The 24,072-nt window shown below is 47.2% G+C and overlaps 1 long non-coding RNA gene across 5 annotated transcripts; it reads left to right on the forward strand.

The window, feature by feature from the left end:
- The first annotated feature begins 23 nt into the window (after positions 1 to 23).
- LOC106040922 (uncharacterized) lies at positions 24 to 23,359 on the forward strand. Of its 5 annotated transcripts, none has more exons than XR_001210138.3 (3): positions 24 to 208; positions 898 to 5,969; positions 18,875 to 23,359. It is a non-coding gene; the product is annotated as an uncharacterized lncRNA (long non-coding RNA). The 5 variants fall into 5 exon arrangements; XR_007163729.2 differs by lacking the exon at positions 24 to 208 and having other exon boundaries at positions 215 to 5,316; positions 5,887 to 5,969; XR_007163726.2 differs by lacking the exon at positions 24 to 208 and having other exon boundaries at positions 215 to 1,083; positions 1,175 to 5,969.
- Positions 23,360 to 24,072: the final 713 nt, after the last annotated feature.

Here is a 24,072-nt window from a genome sequence, read left to right on the forward strand (position 1 = left end):
CCCCGCCCCGCACGGCCCCGGTTGGCGGCCGGGCCCGGCTCGGCTCGGCTCGGCTGGGCTGGTCGCGGCCGGGCTGCCCCGCGGGTGATGCAACGAGGGCGGGGTGTTTCGCCGCGCATGGGGCAAAGCGGGGCGCGGGTTGCGTCAGGCGGCGAGCGGCGGCCGTTAGCCGCCTGTGAGGGGGGGCCCGGCTCCCACCGTGGGGCAGGTGCTCGTCCTAATGGTGGTGGGACACCAAGGCTGGGAGGGAAGGGTGGGCTACCCACGTCTCGGTGTGGAAGCGGAGGTGTGGGGGCTGCTGGGCAGAGCTGCCTGCGCTTGGGGCGGTGCGAAAATGAGGGAAACTGGGGCAGGGAGAGTGACGGAGTGCTCAGGGGCTGGCAGCGCACGCCTTGGCTTGCCTTCGTCCGAGGTCAGCGGCTGCTGCACAGCGAGCAGCCAGCATCAGACGGGTGAAGCCACGGCTCCTGACATCACCAGGGCTGAGACTCGGGTGCATAGGTGGGCATTGGCGTGATAAAATCCACATAAAGGCAAGGCAATGGTGCAGATCCTGGCAAACTGAGTGTGTTTCCCCTTGTGCTGCACCCAGGCTGGAGCGTGGGCTGGTGGTAGGTGCTGTGAGTTACGGGGATGGGCCCAGAGCTATCTGCCCTGCGACGTGTTCGGGTCGTGTCCTGGAGACCCAGCTGCAAATCAGCCTTAGGCAGGTCCTGATGGCTCAGGAGGTGGGCACAAATCACAGGGTTCTTCATTGTGGGGGTGCAGGCAATATACAAGTGTTTCTCACTGTTGTGTTTGTCCTTTGTAAATAGACTGCGTGGAACGATTAGATGCAGTCTTTTCTTTAGTTTCCTGTTGGATCCCCTCCAACCATTACCCACCTTCCCGTTCCAGGTAACAGGGTGTTCCAGCTGCAACGCGCACACTGTGGTGGGTGCTCCCTGCGCCTTGCCACGTTCACTGTGGGTGACGTTGACTGTGTGGCTGCCACGTCTGGCCTACCATGCCGTATGTTGCATGCCCTTCTCCCCTGCCCTGCATGGTGGGCTCTCTGACTTACCTTGGATGACCCCTCACAAGGTAAATCTTAACAGAGCCTAAAGCTCCTTAATTTTCCTCTCCCACTCTCTCCACTTGTGCTTTGCTCGGTCACCTTCCCTATCTTACTCAGGCTCACAGGTATGGGGGCAACTCTGAGTCCTCCCAGCCCTTCACACCGCACACCCACGAAGTTACACGCTTGTGGTTTTTCAATCAAATGAAACCAGTTTCATCTGTGGATTCAGTCAGCCCTCTGTGTCCCACTGCATGAAGTGTGTATTTTTCATATTTAGTTCTGGAAATTTTTCATGCTAACATCAAGGCAATTTGAGCAAAACACTGAGTACGTAGTTAATAAAAGTATTGAAACATTCGGCCGTAGCTGCATTACCTTTATCAGGCAAAAGCACAAACAGCGACAGACAAATCAGAGCCTAAAAGATAAGGTGAAGAAGCTCTTGCTAGGTTCTGTTCTTAGTGATACCAGTAAAAACAAAACAAGTCTAGCCTCTTCAGCTTTCCTCAGGATTTGAATTTTATCCATCTGAGAATTGAGCTGGAATATGCATCAGTCTTGCAAGTGAAGCAACAAATATCTGTTAGTACAAGCTAAGGAAAATTGCATAAAGAAAAAATACACTACTGGGAAGTGACTGCATGCTCACTGACTAAGGGAGAAAAATATCTCCTTTCCATTGCAGTGCGTTCTTAATGGTATTTCTAAAAGACTCTGCTGCATAGCCAGGCCAGATCTGCAGTCAAGAGCCAGTGCCTAAAGCAAAAACCCTTAGGGACCTGATTCAGAACCCATGCCAGTTAAACGCTACAGGTTTCTGCTCCCTTCAGTGCTGCTACACCCAGATCAATTAGGTACGAGGTTAGAAACTCCTTTTGAAGTCAAGTCCCTGGTTTTCTTGTGTAAAGACTTTGGGATATTGCTCTATCATTAGGAGCACAGCCTGGGGAAAGACTATTTTTGAAATTGTGGCGTATGCAGCAAGTCTTTAAGAATTTTATTGGTTTTAAGCTTTCATCTTTGTTGGGGCTGAGCAGAAGAGGTATCTTGAAGATGGTGGAGATGTGGCTATGTGAGTAAAGCGTATAGAGCTAAGGAGAGCAGGTGGATGCTAAGGGGAGGATTTAATGTCTGTTAGTGTTGGAGCTTGCATTCATAAGGCAAGGAGAACAGCCTGCCAAGCTAAACCACAGGAATGCTCAAATAGGTGTGAGGGAGGATGTGGCACAGCAATGGAGTTAACTGTTAAGCAACACGATGTAGTTTCAGGAGAGAAACAAAAGAAGATGGAAAAAAAAACAGACTTCAGTTTAAAAGTGACAAAGGGAAAAATGAATGGAAGATAATGGTCATACTCTGTTAATTAATAAAAAAATGTAAAATTCTCCCTGCCGTTAAGCAATTGTTATTATTTTGGCTTGGTAACCTTTAGGAAGGAGGAAAAGCAACTGTGGCTTTACTTGTTGCATCCTGAAACTGTTTTTCCTAGGTTGCAGGAAAAGGAAGGCCTAGTTTCTCTTTAGCAGTGTGTGCTGTGCTTCCCCAGAGCAATTCTCCATGTTAGTGCCAGGTGACTAACAGAGTGCCAGAGCTGCCTGTTTTTCAGGATAACAATGAATCACCACAGAGCTGGAGGAACCAACAACAGGGCTGGCATGACACATAACAGTGGATTGAAACCGTCATTAGCTTCGTCTTGCATTTCGGGCACTTATTTGATTCAATAAGCTGAGGACACGCACTGGGTTTTCCCGAAAGTTCTTCTATTCAGCAAGTACTGACTGGGGACAGGAGGACTGCTGCTTTGTTTTCACATACCACATCTTCCTCCATCAGCTTGGCACCGCTTTCCTCTCTCTACAATGAACAGATGAGATTCTAAAAAACAAATATGTCCCTTTTCCCTGAGGCTTCAGTAAATATTACAGCTATTGTGGTTGGAGGTGAAGTTCAAACAATGCCACAAACATTTTCAAGTGATGTAAATCAATACCATTCCTCTGATATGGACGTTGCCATATTCATGTGCATCACCATTATTTCTGTTTGTTGAATCCAATTCTTATAGCATTTACAAGCCTTCAGATATGAACACATCACATATCAATACACAGATGTCCTTGATTCAAACACATGCAAATACAGAAGTGGCATTGTCAAAGCTTCCAGACAAGAGCTTGGGGATCAGGAATGATGCATGGAAGAGTAGGCAGTGGTGTGTTTGGATGTTTGCTGCATCTGAAGGGAATGCACTTTCATTGCTAACTGGTTTTACTCTTGGGGGTAAGTACAGTCCTGAGCAAAAAGAAGAACAAATGGCAAAGGACTTACCAGTACTTTAAAGAGAACAACCCTAAACTCTAAGAGATACAGTACTAAAGGGACACCAGGCTAAAAAACAGAAGTCTCTGTATCCAGGACAATGAAAAAACTTTATACAAAGCACCTGTACAGGTGATAAACAAGGCAGTGAAACAAATCTCCATGTTTAGATGGTTTGCATATCAACAGTAATAAAAGTTTAGCAGTCTGGAGGATTCTTCTGCAGGACAGAACCTCAGCTTGTGCTGGTCTACTTCAGTCCTATGGCTGATTCAGCTCTCACTGTTAGCAGTTGTGATGGTTGTTTTTACAGTGTGCCCGATTCATATCCCAAAGATTACTGGTAGGAGTGGGTTTTAAGTCATGACAGACTTGATTAGTATTTGAACTAGTTACATGTGGGGGAAAAAAAAAAAGAAAAAAAGTAATCCATTGATCCAAAGAGCATTTTCATGTGCTATCAGTTCCCAGTGGCCTGGTAGTTTACTGAGAAGTCCTTTGAAGAAAACCCGTCGTCGTCTTTTTGGCTTTTTGGTCTTATAGACAGAAGTGATCTGCTGCAGTATGTTTTTTGCCAGCTTCCCCTCCCATTCTCACTTTGAGCTTGTGTAAATGGGAATAGGGCTGTTTTACATCATGGGGTTTATCCTGGTGACCAAGGGAGAAAGAGAAAGAAGGGAGCTGTTGTTCAAACTGAATTGGCACAGAAGTACATGAGCATTAGATGGACATGAGTGGCATAGTCTGGAGATCGACAAGAACATCCTAACCTGTAGAGCAGCAAGTTTTTGATATTTCAGCCTTACTTCCCCAGTTGAACCAGCAACAGCAAAGGAACCACTTTATCTAGATTTAACTGCAACAGGGCTCATGTGATGCCTATCGGTTAAATCTATTACCCACTGTACCTTTCCATCCAATGCATTTGAAGAAAAGAAAGTTTGCATTTCAGGAGCATCACAGGAAATAGCCTGAGTATAGCTTCAGTCAGTTAGAACCCAGCTCCACTTTGAGCTTGTGGGCAGTTTTGACCCTGCTGGCAGGGGCTGGCCTCGGTGGCTCTGGTCATCCTGCCTCTGTCACATTCCTTATTGCTGATTGATTGCTGAGGTTTCCCAGTGCTGGTCCATAAAGAATTTCTCCATAAGGAATCAGAACTTCAGTTTCAGACTGGATTTTATCTTGGTTAAAGGCAGACATAGTAAGCAGAGACTGAGGAGACAGTGTGGAGGATTGTTGCAGGAGCTTAGAGAATTTTTTAGATTAAAAACTCAGTAAGAAGCCTTCTAGTCAAATAAAAAAATGGATCAAGAAAGAAGTGAGACTCCAAGCAGTGATATAAGCATCAAGATGGCTTAGATGCAAATCAATAACAAACAGGATGGTGATTGTTATGACTGATAAAAAAAATTGCCACATCTGAAACAAAAGCACAGATCTAAGAGCTCCTGTGCGCGTGTCAAGGGAGGTGAAAGAACAGACGCAGCAAGAGTTCATAAGCAAGGAATGTAAATATATCAAAATGGGGCAGGCACCACATGACTGGAAAACAGAAAGCAGTGCCCGTATTTGAGACACGAAAAATGAAATGAAACATAGAAAATGAAAGACAATGCATTTGAAGAACAGAAAGTTTCCATCATCACAGGAAATAGCCTGAATATAGCTTCAGTCAGTTGGAACCAAGCTCCAGAATTTCTGGAGATTTGTGATGTCAGAAAAGTTTACAGTGATAATGTTTTGACCTGACTTGCTTGCAGCTGTTCTTGCCCACATCATCACAGGATTTCCCTAACAAGCATTGTTTGCATTGTTCATCTGAGGCCTAGATGTTATAGATTCCTTTTCTGCTAAAGCCCAGACGCTGCCAGCAAGAGGATGACCACAAATCCTCCAGCAGGCCCAAACTTAGAGTCCAGAAGCATCCAACTGAGGTACTAACAGCAAAGCAAGAGTTGCAGAACATATGCAGACCCCGAAGCACCATCTCACCTACTTGAGAAACCCCAAACCAGATGGTGTTAGAGTGCTGTCTGGAGTTTTGAAGGAAGGGGTGTGCAGCAGGTTGAAATTCATGTCCTACTTGCCAGCGAAAAAGTGAGCTTCAACAAGGTCTGTAACCAAACTTTAAGAAAGGACTGGAACCAGCTGGCTTGCTTTCTGAAGATGGGGAGCAGCAGGTTCCCAAACGTAATAACAGCACAAGAGGCTTCACAGGGGTGAAGTTTGGAATGGGACCACGCAGCACAAACAGGAACCACCTCCTCCCTCTGCCAGCCAGCTGGGAGAGCCCAGTGTGCACTACTGCAGGGAGAGCGGCCAGCTCCTCAGCAGCACTGCTGCTCCTTGCTGTGGCCAGGAGAAGGGCTTTGCACCTGCAGCAGTTACTAATAGCCTTCATCTGAGGGAGAAAGGGGCCCCAGCTACTGCTCAACTCATCCAAATCCTTAACAAGGCAGAAAGGAGGCTAGTGGTGGTTATGTTTAGGTTCTTGGTTGCTCTAGGGCAGGAAGATGTGTGTGTCGCCCTTCCACTCAAAGCAATTAATCAGCCACTCACCATGTGAGATCTCTGTGGAGAAAGACAGGTAAGCAGCTATGTCGATAGAAAGCTCCTCCTTCATTGGGTTCTTTCTCTGTTACGGTTTTTGTTATGTGTAAGTATGTCTCACATTGCATTTGACTGTTTTGAATGTATAAGTGTTGCTGCGAGTGAAGGAGATAGCACATGTGATGCTTAATGCAAACAAAATGTTTCATGCTGTTGTATAAGCAAATGTGATTTGCTTTTCCCTGAAATTGCTAAAAAGTCTGGTTGCTGTCACCTAAGGAATCACCCTGAGAGGTAGATCATACCAAGCAGATTTTTTGCTAGTGACAAATACTGGCAGACTTTGCTTTAAACATGGCTGTCCTGGAAAAAAAATGTGTTCGTTAAGACTATGTCTCTGCCTGAGGAGAACTGTGATTCCTGGGGAGAGTTCCTCTAGCAAGCAGCTGAAAATTTTTGTCTTTATATTGTAGTACCTCTGGTACTGAGGTACTGTGGTATTGGTACTGAGGTATTGTAGTACCTCTGGTGTTGAGAACTGCTTTGATACTTAAAAATAGCTGTAGATGTGTTATATGTGAGCCAATGTGTTTGGTTTTCTGGTATTAATAGGAGAGATTCTGGCTTAACAGTAACTCTACTCCTTTTGTGATTTTTGAAATCATGTCCACTTAGGCTGGTTAGTTAGTTCTCAGCTGTCTCAAAATAAAAGCCTGCTTTCTTCTCCCTATAGTTTGATAACCTAGGTATGCCATTTCCCTTGCTAAGCCTTGCCATGATTAGCTCGGCAGACCTGAAGATCTGTCCTTTACTAATTACTGGTGCTCTTCCTCAAGATGAGGAGCAGAACACACTAATGATCACCACCTTAAAGCACAATGATATTTATTTAGAACAAAATGTTATGGAAAAAGACACTTAATAAGCCAAGAAATGACTCGTACACCTGCTAAGTGATGCCTGTCTGCCTTGTGGTGCCCTAGCAATATGATAAGCAAGTTCTGCCAGCTCTTTAATTCAGAGAGAGCATCTGTGTGTCAGATCAGGCTGTCTCTGTGTGAGGCCCCAGAAGACAAAGCTGAGTGCCAGGACAGCAGGCACGGAGGACTTGCATGTGCACAGGTTCCGCAGAAACACTCATTCAGCCTGGAACAGAAATGCATGAGTAACATGTTGCCCAGCAGCCTGTCAGCCCGTCCTTTCCATGCTGTGGGCCAGAGGTCCCCTCCTGAGCATCTCTCTACAGTCACATACGCTCCTGCCTGTAACCTGGGTGCCAGTCGTGCTGCTCTGCGCAGCCTTGCGCCTGCCACCTTCTTGTGTGTGGGGACACCAAGAACTTGCAGGGCCGGGCAGCTGAGAGTACTCTAAAGGACTCAGTGGCTGTTGGACTTTGTGTCTTGCTGGTAATGGGCGCTGTGCTCCTATGCTCGACCACGCGCAAGATCAGAAGAGGAAAGCACCTGCCTGGCCAGAGCTGCTGTGTGTGGTGGCTGTGACCCCTCCACGGGTGGTCCTGGTGCCTTCCACGCTTTGCAGCCTTTGAGTTTGTGTAGCAGCCTTTGACAGCTTGGTGTTATCACTTCCATCATGGGGAGATCGTAACTCTCAGATACTTAACTCCTAAAGATGATGAGGATAAATCATTTCCAAATTAAGCCTCTTTCTGTTCAGTGTAGGAGATGTGAAGCTTCCAGACCCTATGGAGGTCAGAAAGTGCAGCTGCAGTCCATGTAGGAACTGAATTTTTCTAGTGAAATGAGACAGCTTCTGTTTTTAAGAGAAGTAATGATTTTGGTGGTCTGTCTCCGGACTGGCAGCGACTCCGGTTGTTTGGCTTGAAAAACAAAAACAGACATACGTGTATTTTACTACTTTTTATTTGTTTTTTTCAAGTTTCCTTTCTATCCCATGTGCAAAATCTGAGCCATGTGGCAGAACAGTTGTGCTGTCCTGCACAACAATGGAAACAAGGCTCGGTGGGGTGCATTGCGTCAAGTCTCAGGCTGCGGTGGTAGCAGGAGGCAGGTAGGAAGGAAGAACCGCAGCGCCCAGGCTGCTGCTGTACTGAAGATCCACGGGGTGAGTCAGAGCAGTAGCGTAAAGTGGGGTGAATTCCTTGTGGCTGCACTGTGCAAGGGGGTGTGATTTGGGGAACATGACTCCAGGCACGTACAAAGACCGGGAGCCGCTGGGCTGCTGCACCTTGCTGCCCGTGACTCATGGTGCTGTCTGCGGGAAGGACTGCCACCGACTGCGTGGATGCAGCAGCTGGGCTTACCGTGCTCGTCGGCATTTCTGCCCTAGCTTTGTGTCATCAGGACCGCACCTGGAGGCACCAGGCAGACGCAAGAAGTCACTGCCCAGAGGCTGCGTCCTTTGCTTCTCTTCCCTGGGTGTGATGAGGCACAGGTGCATTTCTCATGAAATTCTGGCCGTGTTGCTGTGCTGTGGCTGAGTGCCTGAACAAAAAGGGCTCTTGGGGCACTGTACAGCCAGTCCATTAACCGCCTGCAGCTTCCCTGCTTCCAGTGCAAATGTGAGGTGAAAAGGCTGCCGCCAGCCTTTAGATCAAATGCACAGTAAGAGGAGTAACTTAACAGCTTTTGCAAGGTGCAGAGATGTTCCAGGTGTGCTTCCTCACCGTGTGTGGGCAGTGGTAACAGCACAGTTCTGTGGTCCTTGGTCTTAACTGGGAGGCAACAGGAAAGTGACTCACGTGGCATTGCATCCACTTCTGTGCAGGGGACATGGTGACTCGAGGGATGGGTGCAGGGCCACACAGTTAGCTGTGAGATGGACTGCAAAACGATGCAGGCTGGCAGCGCCCGAGCTCTTGGCTGGTTAAAATCACTTGTGAAGGCATCTGAGCTCTGCTTCAGAGTTCCTCAGCTGTCAGTGACCTGTTGGCACCAGCAAAGAAAGCTCTGCTCCATCGAGAGATGTCATTGAGAGCCTGTGTTATAATTTGCGTGTCCTAAACTAGCACCCAGTGTTGGCAGAACAAGATGATTCCTGTTGCCCTGTTCTCATGTCTGCTTAGGCAACTCCTCTGTGCGTGTAGCTGCAGCGGCACCTGAACTTGTTCCTGCACTCGCTCACCATGTTCTGATGTTGTTTCTCTCTTGGCTGACTCTGACCTATCTGTATGCCCTATGAGATTGTTTTTCCCCTGTCTGCTCTGGTTCTACTATCGATCCTGACCTGGCACCAACCTTCCCCAGCTCTGCTGTGACATCATTCCGTTGCAGATTTTAATTCTTCTCCTGTTTCTAGCTTTGTCATATCTCAGCCCTTGCTACTTGCTGAGCTTTTAGGAACTGACCTAAGAGCACAAGCTAAACTTAGCCATGCTGAATCCAATAGTTTCATGTATCTATACCAAGGCCAAAGTTTTCCTTGTGACTCCAGCTCCCCCCTGCCTCCCCCAGTATCAGCTCTCAGCAGCTCTTTGATAGCTTAAAGGGTTGTGATAACTTTCCAATGCCAAATATCCTGTCTAGTTGTTTATATTTGTGCATGGTGACAGTAAAAAAGCCACCAGGTCAGAATGGAAGCGCAGTTGCTTTGGCCGGAGTAAAGGGTAGTTAGCGTAAGGCTACAGTTATCTGGGTCCGTTGGGGTCCTGAAAAATAATGAGACTTCTTGGGGAGAGGTGGAGAAGAGGGAGAAGTGAGGCTGATGTGGCTTATGTACTTTTTAAAAATAATCAACTTAAATTAATCCAACTTGCACTCCACCTGCATCCTTGTACCTCACCCGTAGCACTCATCTGCCAGAGACACGCAGCTGGCTGTGACAATGCAGAATGAAGTGTGGCATAGTTTGGGGGCAATCTGTGTCCAGGTTTTACCAGGGCACCCTCCCTGCTAATGGCCAGCGTGAGCTCTGGCAGTGAGCTGTACAGTACGGGCCGCGGGGAGTCTTCTCCTAGAGCTGCGTATGCCCTGTTCGCACGAATGCTAGAGGCTGGTGACTGGTGTGTCAGTGGAATATCAAAGTCATAACCCAAGTGATTGGTACATGATGTAATGATTAAACTGGAATGCTGTACTCACGCAGAGGCCTCGTCACCAGCTGTTTACTAATGCTGGTGCTACACATAGCCTGAGGTTACATCAGGCTAGGGAGAGCACAGCCAGATTTTTGTGAGGTGGGAATAACTAGACTGGTGCCAGGACAACAGCTGACAGTCAGCTTTTTTCTGATAGGTATTTTCTTCCTTTTATTTCATGGAAAAGCCCTGAAACATTCCCACGATGGTGGCTTATCGGTATAAGATTTCACAACTCGCAGCTAACACATGTACTTTAAGCCTTCGAAGATGTGTGAAATCCACCCTGGTACAGGCTGCAGTATCGAGGAAAGACTCTGTCCTATTATGTGCGTGTATCGGGTAGAAACCAATCATCTGACTCCATCTCACCTGTAAGAAAATAAAGAAGCTCTTACCCCACAGTCCCCAGAGCATTATAACAAAATTGCTGTACAACTGTGCGTGTTCCAGCTTCTGACGAATGTGCACCTGCTCTCTGCAGGGCTGGGAGGTGCAGAGCCCATTCTTTTGTGGGATACACACATGTCGTGCTGCACTATACTTGGGGCTTTCCCGTATATTTTAGTCTTGTGTCCAGTAGAACTCCCACTTCAGGAGATCTGTGCCAGCTAAAACAAGAGGGCTGTTGCCTTATCACCCTTTAAGAGGCTAATAACTCTTTAGGATAATGTTTTGTGTGTTTTTTTTTCCTTTTAAATCACCCTCTCGTCTCACAGGCTCCAGTCCTATAGTGCTTGGCTGCAACCCGCTAAGACCCCAGCAAGCTTGTGATGTCAGCTGGAGCACCTGGGCACTGTCTGGGGGAGAGGGGTTTAAAGCAGAGGTGGGTGCAGGGGGAGAAGCCAGTTGTGTCCTGCTCTCTGCGATGTTGTTTGGTGGAAGCTTATTCCTAAAGTCTGGTACTGGAGGCTAGTGCCAACATCTGTAGCTTTATTCTAAATTCCACTGCTTCAAACAGGAAAGTACAGTCAGTCACAGTGCTGCCCAGTTGTAGGCTGACTATCTCTGTGTGTAATGTTATGATCAGACCATGTTCTGTTTACACAAGAAAATAAGGATCTTTGCAAAGCCGGACTGGATCAAAATTAGCAGAGGATCCTGTGTGAAGACTGTTGAGTTAAAAATGTGTTTAAATACCTTGATGCTGGATTTAATCATGTGCTTAAGATTAAGCAGTTAGTGATTCCTTTAATTTGAGTGTGAGTCTGTGCATAACAGACGCCTTCAGAGTCAGAGGTATGAAGGATCCCTCGAAATCTGCCTGTGCCTTTTCTCTTCAATCCTGGAGAAGACTGAGGTGATCGGGCTGTTGTCCAGGAACTGTTTAATAACTCATCTCTAGTTGAATTATCGGCCACCTGTTCCTCGCCTGTCCCCCACTTCATTACCTCCTGTGCTGAAATCGGAGCCTATGCTAGGAGATCTCCTTGTACTGATGTTGTGGGATTCTCTTCTGGATCCAGCTGGTGGGAAAGCTTCCCACACACGGTCTGCTTTTTTCACTGCCCCTCCAGACCTGCTGGCAGGACTGTGTTGTACACATTTTAGCTTAAATGAGCAGGGCACACAAACCGCTATGCGACAGGTTAAGCTAACATCTGCTGGCACAGCAGTTTGAGTGCACATCCACTTCCAAGTATTCTTCTTTCCCTTTAGCTCTCATTAAACAGGCTTTCCAAGTTTGCATTGCCATATTATGCAAAGCAGCACAGCAGAGCCCTTGGATTTCTTAGCTCTTGGATTTCCATAGGTGAGCAGACAGCTTTTGCTTGTGAATGAGTAAATTGTGGATGGATACCTGTGTAGGCAGGTTAAGTGCAAGGATTGAGATTTCACTGCGATGTGATGGATTGGCCTGTGATGGGGATGGATGTAGCTGTGGAGGGCTCTGTTCACCTAATGCAAAGCCTAAGGGCTGCATTTCTTGCAGTCAAGCAGTATAAGTAAGAGAAAATCTAAGCCAAGAACTGTTTCTCTTCCTCCCTTCAAGCCAGGATGACTTGCTGTATGCTGAATGTAAATTTAATTTTGCCATGCATCTTTTTTCAAACATTGGCAGGTGTGAGCTCTTCTAATTCTTGCATGATGATGAGTTCTGCACCAAAGGAGAGTCCAAACCAGGCTCTATAGCAACCTCTGTGAAACCTCCAGCCTGAGAAATAATCCCCTTGTCAAGCTTCAGCCACTTTCCTGTATCAGAATTTGCCCGTTTTCCTTGAGCTATTTTTGGCTGTTCTTTAGACATTCATGTGGCAGAGGGTGATTATGAGAACAATTAAAATGAGTTAAAAGGTGCTGTGCTGGTGATTATGGAAGAAAGGTGTCACGGTGTGGGTGTGTAATAGCTAGCATGTTTTGCATATTGCTCATGCTGGAATGCACGGTGAGGTGAGAGGACCCAGTCCCTGAGCAGAGAGGTCACTGTGGCATGTCATGGTATTGGTGAGATAAGTAGCAAAGGTTGCATCAGGTTGCTGAGCACTAGCAGTAAAGAACATGTAAAGAGCCCTAAAGCGGGAGAAATCCATGGGGCAGGGCCAGCTGGGGGCTACACGTGCCTTTTCCCAGAAGAAATTAGATCAAAACTGTTACAAGCTGAGTCCCCCAGCTTTCCTGTGGTGTCTGCTGGACACCTGGTGCACTGGATTTAAAACCAAATCATTTCATACTGTGTGACCAGGTTAGTCAAGAAACAGCCATAAATGGGGAAACCGAGAAACAGCGGAAAGACAGAAAACAGCATTCAGCTCTCAGTATGACCCTTTAAATTGAAAAAGCAAAAAACAAAAGAAGTCTGACATAGATTTCAAAAGTAAGAGAATTGGGGAACAACAATGGATGTCATTTGAGAGCATCATTGGTTGTTTGTGAATTTGTGTGGATAAATCTCTCTCCTGGTATGTTACCTCTGTATGAGAGAAATTAAAGCAACTGCTTAGATGCTGTTCATTGTCAAATGTTGTACCTATGGATCCTCTAACAACTCTGGGCAGGCAGATTGTTCCTCCTCCCAAGCAGTTTATTTATTATCAGTTCTTTTCCACTCTGTTCATTCTCATTCACTTCTGAGGGCCTTAAGCAGAACTACTGGCCTCTCAGCAAGCTCTAATCTGTGTGTGGAGAGATGATGTGAAAGAGGTATGCTGATAACCAGGACACTTGAAGTGTTTTTATGCCTTCAACGGACCGCAAGTACCATGGAACCGTAGCCTTGACCTTGCTGTATTCATTGCCTCCAACCTGTGCATGCTTCCTGCCTGAGCAGGCTCAGGCATTGCATCAGTATGCTCTGGTAACGCACAGAACTCTTCTTACACTGGCTAATTGAGCCTAACTCATTGAGGCAGATGAGTAAGGACTAACTATCCCTCTCAGAGGTGGGTGAGTAAGTATTAGCCCACTTTACACCTGGGAAGAGCAGTGGAGGGAAAGTGGCTTGCACAAGGGTAAGTGGGAGCTGGTGTGAGCGATATCAGAGCACCCTGCTTGCTGGCACCCAAGACATGTGCACGAGGGGCTGGAGCCTCCTCCAGCACCTGCCTTCCTCTGTCATGCTAGGAGGGAGCGGGAGGTCACCAGCTGCTCAGGTGCATTCGTGCTGCTGCTTGGACCTCTCCTTATAATGGCACTGTTGGGAGAAGGAAGAAACATGAGAGTTACACGCCAGGTCCCACTAAACTACCCTTTTCTCATGGTGCATGCACTAAAATAAAGGTTCAAGTGAACCTTTCAAGAGATATCACTCTTCTTATTTTGAAGATAAGTGTTTTTTGTATAGATCTGGCCCAGTAGATATACCACAGGTGTCTAATCATGGAGAGTGAAGAAATTGTAAAGTTCTTTATGGAACAAGGGAGATTAACTAAGTATTAAGATATCCATCCTGGATTAGATTTCATATTGCTCGCTGGGTGTGAGGTACCGTGGTGGGTGATGTATCGAGAGAGGCATGGGGGAGCAGGCTCAGACACCAGCCGCGCTACCAAGCAGAGTAGCAGTACTAGTGACACGGTGGCAACAGGCGCACGTTGGCCTGCTGAGCGCTGGCAGGAGGACAGCCTGGGTAGTCCGATGGCAAGAGGGATGCTGGCCTTGTTTCAATTGCTCGGTCTGGCTGCATCAGTGCCCTGGTTGGTATTTCCTTCCTTCTTCTCTAGAGAAAAGACAAGATAATTTGAAGCGCAAAGCCAAGAATTTGCCCTCTGGAGGGGTTCCAGGACTGCAGATGGACTGGGCTCTTTGCAGTGCTGCTGGAAAGCAATCGCATTTGTAGTTCAGGGGAAGGGTAGAGGAGGAGGGAGAGTCACTGATCTGACAGCAGGGATAAGAAGGTAGCTCATTAGCACATCATCCTTTCTGCACCCTTCTGTGTGGGAGCAAATCTCCATATGATGACATTCAGAGTCTGGCAGGAATGTCATCCTGAGCTAGCAGGAATTTCTCCACAAGAAAGTGCAAGTGGGTAAGTCTGAAGAGATGGAAAGTGAGCTCCTCAGTGGTCCAAAGAGCAGGTTCATCCTTCGTAGCTCTTCTCAAACTTCACCATCAGCTGCTGACCTCGAATGTGGAGAGGAAGCATGGAGCTAATGAGGTAGTTGTTTATAAAAAGTAAAATAAAATGCCCACAGGATGTATAGCACTGTGGTGAGGCTCCTTAAGGAAAAGGGATCAGCTCTGGCAGCCTGTTTTTGGAGCAGCCAAAAGGAGGCTTTTCAGCGCTGCCTTCAGCTTGTGTCAGTTACAGTAACTTGGGTGCATCCTGCAACGTGACAGCGACAGTGAGGTGGAGGGCAGAGCATAGAGAAGTGTTTGTATTCAATGGTAAGGTAGCCCCCACTGAGAGAGAGTCTCAAAGCACTGTACAAACACCTGCTGTAACCTGTAGTGGCAACAAAACCTAATGGAGGAGAGAGGTAAATTCTGCGCAGAGGGCAGCTGTAGAGCCTGAACAGAAGGAGCAGGGAGAAGAGAGGGAATAGACACTTCACCTGAGTTCCTGTGGTCCTGATTCACACCCATGTAACTCTGCTGGATTCAGTGCAAGTACACTAGTATGCAGCTGGCTTTATATCTTGGTTAGCAAAATATAAAGGATGACATCCCCCATTCTTCTGGGAAATGGCTGACCTCTGCAGATCTGGGGTGGGGAGAATCTTCTGTGGTTGCACAGTGGTGCCTTGAATGCCTTTGCCTTTCTGGAGAATGACCTGGCACCTGTCCTTGCAGGCAGCACTTTGTAACGCCTCAGTACATTCCCCATTGCAGTACAGACTTATTATTTACTGAGTCACTTGTGACCTTGCTGTTGCAGTCCCAGAGCTAAGCAAAGCTCTTTTTTTTTTTTTAAAGGCACTTTTTTTTTTTTAAAGGCACTTTGGGCATATCTTCAATCCATGGCCTTGCAATGATGCACCTATATACTCAAACTATTAGTAAGCTATCCTTGTGGCCACAAATTTTGCTCACACTAACAGTGCGTGCCTGTGGCCATGCAGCACAGGGCATTTAACTTCATTAGCCCCCTTACTAGCCCCCATTAACTGCATTGCACCGTGACAGAGGACTATGTTTTCAGTTCCAAGAGACCCCACAGTTCTGCTCAGTTAAGGTGTCTCTCATGAGAGGCATCTCATCTCTGCCACCTACCCTGAGCTTTCACAGCCTCAGTGCTGTAGCCACAGGCTGTGACCGCTCTGTAGACTTCTACTAGCTCTACAGGGTAGGTCAGAGATGCTGTTTTTCTGGCTCCTGAGGGGCTGCAAAACTGTATGTGCATGTGTGAGGCTTATGGATCTGCTGCAAATACTTTCTGTTCTTTCCCACTGCTCTCCTTGCCCTCCAGCACAGATGAAGTTACTTGGCTATCCAGAGATAAAATCTGCATGTGGTAACTGGTGCACGATGAAGAGCTCCTTCAGCACTATAGCTCTCCCCCACTCCCACATGCTGCCAGTTTGGATTTGCGTGGTATATCTGTTGCTTTCCAGCCTGTTCTCAGCAACATGCCCCACAGTAGCATGCGGTGGGACAGTCCACAACAAAGTTAATAAACAGAACATACCCTGCAACCATTGCCCGCTCAGATTTCCAACAACAATGCACAAAAGGGACAGCAATAAAGCTTTGTATTGCACTGGGATCACTGATAGCGACATAGACTTGTTTCCAGATGTTTTAGTAAGAAAACAGCTAATTAAAAGCATGCATATATATATATATATATATAGTTTATTTATTTATTTATTTTTATTTTTGGAAGAACAGTTAAAGCCACTCTGTCTTCATTCTGCAGTTCAGGATGTCCAGGGTCTTTCCTGTGCAGTGTGTTGTGGCTCAGAAGCACCTGAGGATTGTGAAAGCCACAGCAAAGGACAGTTCCTTCCTCAAATAGTTTACAGTCTATTTAGACAAGACAGGCAAAAGGTGAAGGAACAGAGTGGGTTTTTGTTGTTGTTGTGGTGGGTTTTGTTTTATTTTTGCATACTGTAGGTGAGATGTGAGGAAATAAAGTGCCAGACAGATGCAGTGCACTGGCATTCTGCTAAGCTTCATCTCCTCAAGCTTGCGGCAGCACCTTGACCACTGAGCTGTTCTGATCAATCCCACGTGCAGGCCGAGCTTTGGCAGCAACAGGCTCACTGGCTTTCTGTGGGTGGATAAGCAAGCAGCAGTCACAGATACTTTTGTACCATGCAGATGTGAAGTTGCAGGAGCAGAAGCAATATCCCTTGGTCTCCCACTTACTTTGCCATCCCATAGCATTTCTTCTCCAACAGCATCTCTCTAATCTTCCCAGGCTAAATCCTCTACTGACACGTTCTCTGTTCAGTACGTGGTTTGCCCTTCACCTTGGCCTTTCAAACCACCACCGCTGCTTAGCAGTATGTAGCCTGCCTTCTTTAATGCGTTTTTTGTAAACTGGCACCTTAAAGCTAACAACTATTGGCAGCAAATACCACATGATCTTATACTTATGAGGCACTTAGGTGAAAGGGCCTTATAAACAAAATCATTGCAAACCACAAGGAATGAAAATGCAGTGACACTGGTGGAACATCCAACTGGCCTGTGAAGTGAGTCATGGGGCTGGACACAAAACCTGTCCTACTGAGGGGCCTTTAGATAGCGTTTTCCTGCCAAGTGTCTCAGAGCCCTCTGCAAACACAGGATTCAGACTTTCTCATGCTCTTCTGTGGCACGTTGCTTGCTATGGAGCCATCTGAACAGGTCTCTTCTTCATCTTTTCCCTACAGGAGGGTCGTTTAACCTAAGGAGGGTGGCAGGATCTGCACTGCACGTAGCGGGGCTGGCTCCTGACCTACCTGGCTGGTCATTTCATAGTGGTTGAGGATATTGCATTTGTGCTGGCTGACCTGAGCATGTGCCTCTGGCGTATATATCTGCAATAGCTATTCAGTGTTCATGTTTTAAAGGTGGTGAGATGACACAGTAAGCTGGTAATGCGTATGAGCTGCTGCAGGCCCTGAACTGGGCACTGCTGTGCAGAGGACTGTCGGATCGAGCTGTGGTGGGTTGCTGCTGCAGTGGGCTGACGCTGCAGGAGAGCCTGTGGAGGCTCAGACCCCCGGAGCTGCCTCACAGCTCCGAAGAGCCTCCGGCGTGCTCCGGTAACAACTGCTGTTACACGGGGACTGCTGTCCCGCGTGTCCCCGGCCCCAAAGCCCTTAAAAATCACAAGTGTACAGCGTTTGCTTCCCACCAGCCTGCACGCTGCTCCCCGCCCCTGCGAGACCTCGGCGATCCCGCCTGGTGAAGCGTTCCTGCCCCGGGGGCGAGGAGCCGCGGGGCCTGGGGCCTCCCTCCCTCCCGGTCCCCGCTCCCTCCGTGTCCCGGTCCCGTCCCGCCGCGCTGCCGGGGCGCCCCCTGCCGCCCCTGCCCTGCCCGGCGCCGGCCTGCGGCCCGCGGGGCTGCTTCCACCGGCACCAGGGGGGGCCGGGGCTGCACACGGGGGTCCCGGGGGGTGATGGCCGCCATGCAGCCGCCCCCCAGCCCCATCGCCCTCGAGCACAGGCTCCAGAGGGGTGAGCGTGTGAGCGCTGCGGTGGCTGCACGTGGAGCAGCCTCAGTGGAGGCGTCGTGGCCGCCGCCAGCCATGTCGTGGCTATCGCCAGCCATGTCGTGGCCATCCCCATCACAGCCTGGCTTCCCCGGCCATGCTGCTGGGAGCGGGAGCCAGGCCTGTGGCGGCGGGGAGGTTAACGGGGATGGCGGGGCTCTGCCAAGGCCAGTGTTTATTGTGGTGTTTCTGCTTGGGAAGAAACCGGGGGGGCTCGGGGGGGGGGGGGGGTGGGAAGCTGGTTGGGGCTTGGGAAAAACAGTTGGCACGGTTGTAATCGGTCAGGAAGCAGGAAATGATGTCATGAGGTAACAAACAGGAAGCGATGATGGAAGCACAATGCGGGCGCTTTGGGCCCAAACTCAAGGAAAACGCTCCTCCGCCGCGGGTGCCGGAGGAGGGAGCGATTCTGCCCCCGCGCACTCGAGCGCGGCTGTTTTGCTTTCCCAGATACTGTTTACACTGAGCTGCTATTTAAACAATAAGATGGGAACGGTAAACGATAATTTGCACTTCCGCAGCTGCTTTTCCCAAGGAATCTGAAAGATATGAATGAATCCTCACAACATCCTCCCGAGGCATGTTGGCATTATTAACTCCATCTTGTATGTCAGCAGAGGGGAGCAGATTGGGGTTGAAAGGGAGATTTCTGAAGGACGTGTCAGGGATGAGTGTGGATGAAAATTCAGGCACAAGGACGCGTCCCACACAACCCAGTCCATCACAGTGTCAGTTAATGGTAGTGGCCTTTCCAAGAGTCGCCCTCCAGAAAGCAGTTTGCTCTCCCTTATTTCATCTTCCCCTCCAGAGAGGAAAGCTTGAAGCGTCTGCCTTTCTGCATGAACCCTAGAAAAAGCCTGCACTTGGACTAGAAGCTTCACGTTTGGATGGCTGCCATGAGGTGAAGCAAATCCTGCTCCAAATGAATCCGCGTCAGCTGAAGATGCCAGGTTATGGAACAATTGCATATGAAAAAAATGTGTATCTGATGTAAGGACTCCTTAACCATGTTAACTGTCTCAATGTAAAAGGAGCTTTTTGTAATTAGAAGTACAAGGGAATTTCTACCTCTTTCTGGGATGTAAGTGAACTCCATCTCCAGAAACTGTCCTGCAGTGTAATTGCATATAAATGCAGTGTAATTGCATATAATGTTTTGGAGAGCTTCAAAACCTCCTCTTAAGCAACTTATGACAAAAATTAAATACCATTACATTACATACAGTGAAAATCACTGTTTGTCTTCATGAAGGGAGCAGGTCTGGAGGAAGAAAAGAGCTGCTGTGATATGAGGAGATGTGGGAGTAGGAGAAGCTATTGATGGAGAGCTAGCACCAGGACCTGGCGTCTGAATTGAAAGAGGTGTTTTAAAGCAGAGCCATTTCTTTCGCAGTTATCACGCTTTTATTCTTTTTTTTTCCCTCCAAATACATTTTGTTCAGATTCTCTTGTGTTTCTTTGCTGACAGTTTTCCAGAGAACAAATGAGCACAAACAAAAACGCTTTGGCAATGCTGTGGTGTTTTCTGCCAAGCAGAAAATGTAAGGCAAATATTAAATGGTGTTCATAGAAAATTAATTTCAAAAGCATGATGATTCATTTTTTGTACCAATAGTTTTGACCTTAGCAACCCTACTCACAAAACATTGTGGGAGCCACGTGTACAGGTACAGGGATCGTCAGAGCTCCTGCATGACGCCAGGAATGGTCAGGTCCTGTTCTGGCTGGTGAGGGCCTCTCCAGCTATAAACCTAACTCTCAACAGATCTGTTTGGATGTTAAATATGAGTTGGTTTAATTTAATTTATAAAAACAAGCATGGTGCCTCTGTGACCTTCTAGACAGTTAGTTAAAAATGTAATCAACAAAACCGTTGTAAAGCCAGCAATAGCTCAACAAATAAGTCATAAAGCGCAGTTAAAAGATGCCATCACCAACAGCCTCTCCTCAAACTGCGTGTTTTCCTCATTTATCTGTGTATTTGCAAAACATGGCTGTGAACAAGGTGCTATTTTGCAACTTGGGACTGTCCTGGGAATGATGTGGGCCTTGTGCAGAGCAGCCTGCAGAGCAGGTTGGCTGCAGGGATAGAGAAAGTCTGAGCACTGTCCCCATTTCAGTCAGAAGGAGGAAAGACATGATGCCCATGGAAGAAATTTAGAAGGATTTAACCCTTCTGTGGTGGTTCTGCACTACCCTGCTACATGTGTGAGAGGCAAGTCCATCACTAAATTTGTATTCCACAGTGTATGGAAGAGAGAAAGTCAGCCTGGGATCACCTGTGTTACTCAGGTCACATAGCATCTAGGGGTATGTGATCTCCAGATGTGGACCACTCTACTTGCCTTAGCTCTCAGGTCTCCCCTCTTGTACACACGTGTTAGTCACAAGCCCTCAGTGACCCAGGTGGAGAGGAGGACAATGGTCTGGGAGAAGAACTAATTTTCCATCCAACTCCACGCTCTGTACTTTTAAACTTTACTGTGACTTCTTCTTGCCCAGGGGTGCACTCCAGCAGCTTGGAGAGCTGCACAAAGTGTGTCACAACACAGTCCCTTGGGGACCAGCATGGTGGAAAGCACAGAAGACCTGGAGATGTCTCCCAAGAGCTGAACAGCAAATCAGAGAGGGCCGAGCTGTCCATGGAGAAGAAAGCACCTCTAGGTGCTGGTTATGCTTTGCCATCAGGATTTTAAAGGGAAGGAGAAAAAGTACATGCTGGTCCCTAGAACCAAATGTTGTGCATGGAACAATTGATCTAACACCTGAAATTATTGCTCTATGCACAATCATTTACATGTGAATCAGAAAAATTTTTGTCCCAACCCTGCAGCATGGTAGACCACAGTGCTACAGAAATATGCCACAAAGCTGCACAGGATGAGGAGCGTAAACAGCAGCAGTGATACCACCAACAGAGGGAGGAGACAGAGGGAGGGTGGTTCCACGGTGCTGAGTCACAGTGTTGCCCAGACAAGGTCTGGGTGCAGAGTAGGCAGGATTACAGGAGGCGAGAGAGTGAGTGGGGACAAATCTCACTGCTTTGGGTGTCACTGGCTAGCAGAGTATCAGGTCACTGACTGCAAGCTCTGGGAGCTGAGCTGGCAAAATTTAAAGCAGAGGGAGCGTGGGGGTTGGGGAGAAGGGGGGGGGGAATCTTGGTGTTGACTCTCCAGAGAGGCCATAAAATGGAAGTTATGAAAACAGTGAAGTGTGGCAGAGGGCCATTGGGTTATGTCAATTCTCCACAACTGGAATTTGGATTGTGAGCAAAATGTGCTGGGCGTGTCTTATCAATTGCATAAAATCAGTATGTATTCATGGATCAGGCATGTGAGATAAGGCAGAAACAGATACATAACTTTCACTTCAGCTGCTACAGTACAGGCTTGTTGGTGGCTTGCTATGCCTTCCTCATTTTGCCGTGAGTGAATGAAAAAAGACAGAGGAGCGATGCAAGTATTTGAAATGTGTTTTTACAGAGGTGGTTTCATCCGTTGGATTGAATGTTTGCAGTTGCACTGTAGCTAATTCAGACTCTCAGCAGCTCTCCCAAGGCTGAGAGCTGTTGCTGGACAAGCACTGTGCATGACAAAACACATTTTGCATTTTATCCTATTTTAGGCAGGTCCTGTAGCAAGCACAGTTTCTACAAGCATCCCTTTTCTACACTCACTAACTAAACTCAGTGCCCTGTGCTGCGTTTGAATCAGCGTGGTGCTGCTGCGTGTTGTCTCGGCACCAGTGGGTGCTATAGTTACGGGTATATCCCGGCGTCCGTTTCCCCTAATAAGCAAACTGTTTAAAGAGGTAAAGGATGAAGGGCTGGAGCTGAACATGCAACAACTCAAGTAAAGTGCTGCTTGGAGCAGCACCCCTGTCACTCAGTCCAGTGAGTAGCTGTGGAATAGTTTGTATTGAGTACTAATGTGAGCAAACACCAGTTTCTCGTAGTCGGGAGTCCATTCTTGTAACTGGTGCTTTTTCACATATTTTTTTTTAATGAATTTGTGTGGTCTTTATAACTGAAAGCCAGGTTTCGGTGCAGCTTGCCATAGCTGGGGCAGATGGTGCTAAGAGAAGTAAGAGTCCACAGCTGGGTCTGAGAACTCCGATCAGCTTGTTCAGTGGCATTATTTGTCGGTGCATTTACAGTCCTGGCATCGTCCGTGGTCCTCGAGGGGAATGTCTGAAATTCAGGTGAGCCCGTTCAGCCCAGAAGGATCGCAGAGCTCCTCCTAGTGAGTTTATGTGCTGTGAGATGCGCTCAGCTCGGGGCAGGCTGGTGAGCAGGCAGCGCACGGCAGTCCCGGGCAAGGAAACTTCTGGCTGAAGGTGTGGGTTAAACCCAGGTCATAATATGTGTTCAGCTAATTTGCTTGTAATTTCTTTGGCAAGGACCTGGGGATGTGCACACGTGCGTAGATACACATATGCTTTCCATCTCCTCCTGTGTGGAAGCAGGCACAGCTCCTGTTTTTCCTGTGTAGGATCTGTGATCTATTCTGGTAGCTGCATAGTGCAGTGCTGCCTCCAGTAAATATTCACAGATTTCCTTGTAAGCTGATGCGTTATTTTTTTTCCTCTCTCCTGTGTGGATACACAAAGGCATGTGTTGTACCTGCTTTACCCTGTGGGATCTACATAATCAGGTCCACGGGTTTTAATGGATTTCAACTCCCTCCAGTGTATATAGATGCGGTTTCCTGTCTTGTTTTGAGCAGGAAGAGCTGAGTCTTTTTTGGTCTTAGCATTCCTGCTTGCCTGGGCTTTGGGAAGAGTTCTCTGGCTATTTTCCTGTTTGATTTTTGTGTGTGTTTTGTTTTAAGCAGGACAGAGTGCATGTGTGTATGTAATCCATGTGCTCAATTAGGAGAGGCATCTGTTGGGTTTATTTCACATTGCCGAGGAAGGACTGCAAGCAGGGAGCATCTGCTCGGCTTTTTGTCAATGGCTTGTTTTTCATAATTTGCTCTACAGGGTGAATGTTTGGGGAGGGGGAGGTGGCGCTTTATTTCTGAGTTTCATCTTAAGTTTATTTTTATGGTAGCCAAGGAAATTGATTGGCATTTGAAAGTTAATTTTGCTAAGAAAAGAACTGAAGAGGGAGAAACAAAACCATCCAAAGTAAATAGCATTTATGTAACATTAGCAATACACTCAGAAGGACTCTTATAAACCATTATTTTTTGTATTATAATGAAAAATTAAAAAGAATTTGTTATGATTCTTCTGTTAATGTCTGTGGGGTTTTTTTGGTTTGTTTGTTTCATTTTAATTTATTTATATATATATTTAAACTAGCAAGTTTTGGTTAGATTTTGTTTTGGGAAAGATACAAAAGGCATCCAACACTAAGATGCTTTTTTGGCATTTTGTCAACACCAGAAAGAAAAAAAAAAGTGCCTGGTTTTAAAATAGAGCAGCAGTGGTTTCCTGTTCTTATAGTTTTTTCTTTTGTGCATTCAGATGTTGGCTGTATCGCACCTAGCTGATCTAGTGGGAGATCTAATTGTCTGTAAATGTGTGCATTTCAAAGGCTACTAAATCTGCAGGGAGTGTTTTATACAAGCATGTTTATTACACGTTTTCCGTGGAAACATCCTCCGAAAGGGCTGGGGAGGATAATGACTCTGGGATGCCCTGGGAGGACACAGCTCTTGGTGTAGCACAGGGAAGGGAGAAGGCCTGAAACTCCCTCTGGTCCTGCGAGCAGAAGACAAATCTCACCCGTCCTGCTCAAACAGGGATACAGCTTTGCAAGTGTAGAAGTAGATCCTGAGCAGGGCGAGATTTGTGTCTTACTGAAAGCATTTAAAGACATAGGATTAAAAACAATTAGAAATCATATCTTGTTCTGTAAGTGAACCCCAAGTCTGTACAGCCACCTTGAAATGGTGTGAAATCTGAATCTTCTGTGCCACAAGTTGCCACAGAAGAGAAAGAGGGAAGTGATGATAAAAATAAATTTCTTGATGGTTCGATCCCATTTCATAGCAAGAGAAT

This window comes from Anser cygnoides, chromosome 5, assembly GCF_040182565.1.
Source record: "Anser cygnoides isolate HZ-2024a breed goose chromosome 5, Taihu_goose_T2T_genome, whole genome shotgun sequence".
NCBI lineage: Eukaryota > Metazoa > Chordata > Aves > Anseriformes > Anatidae > Anser > Anser cygnoides.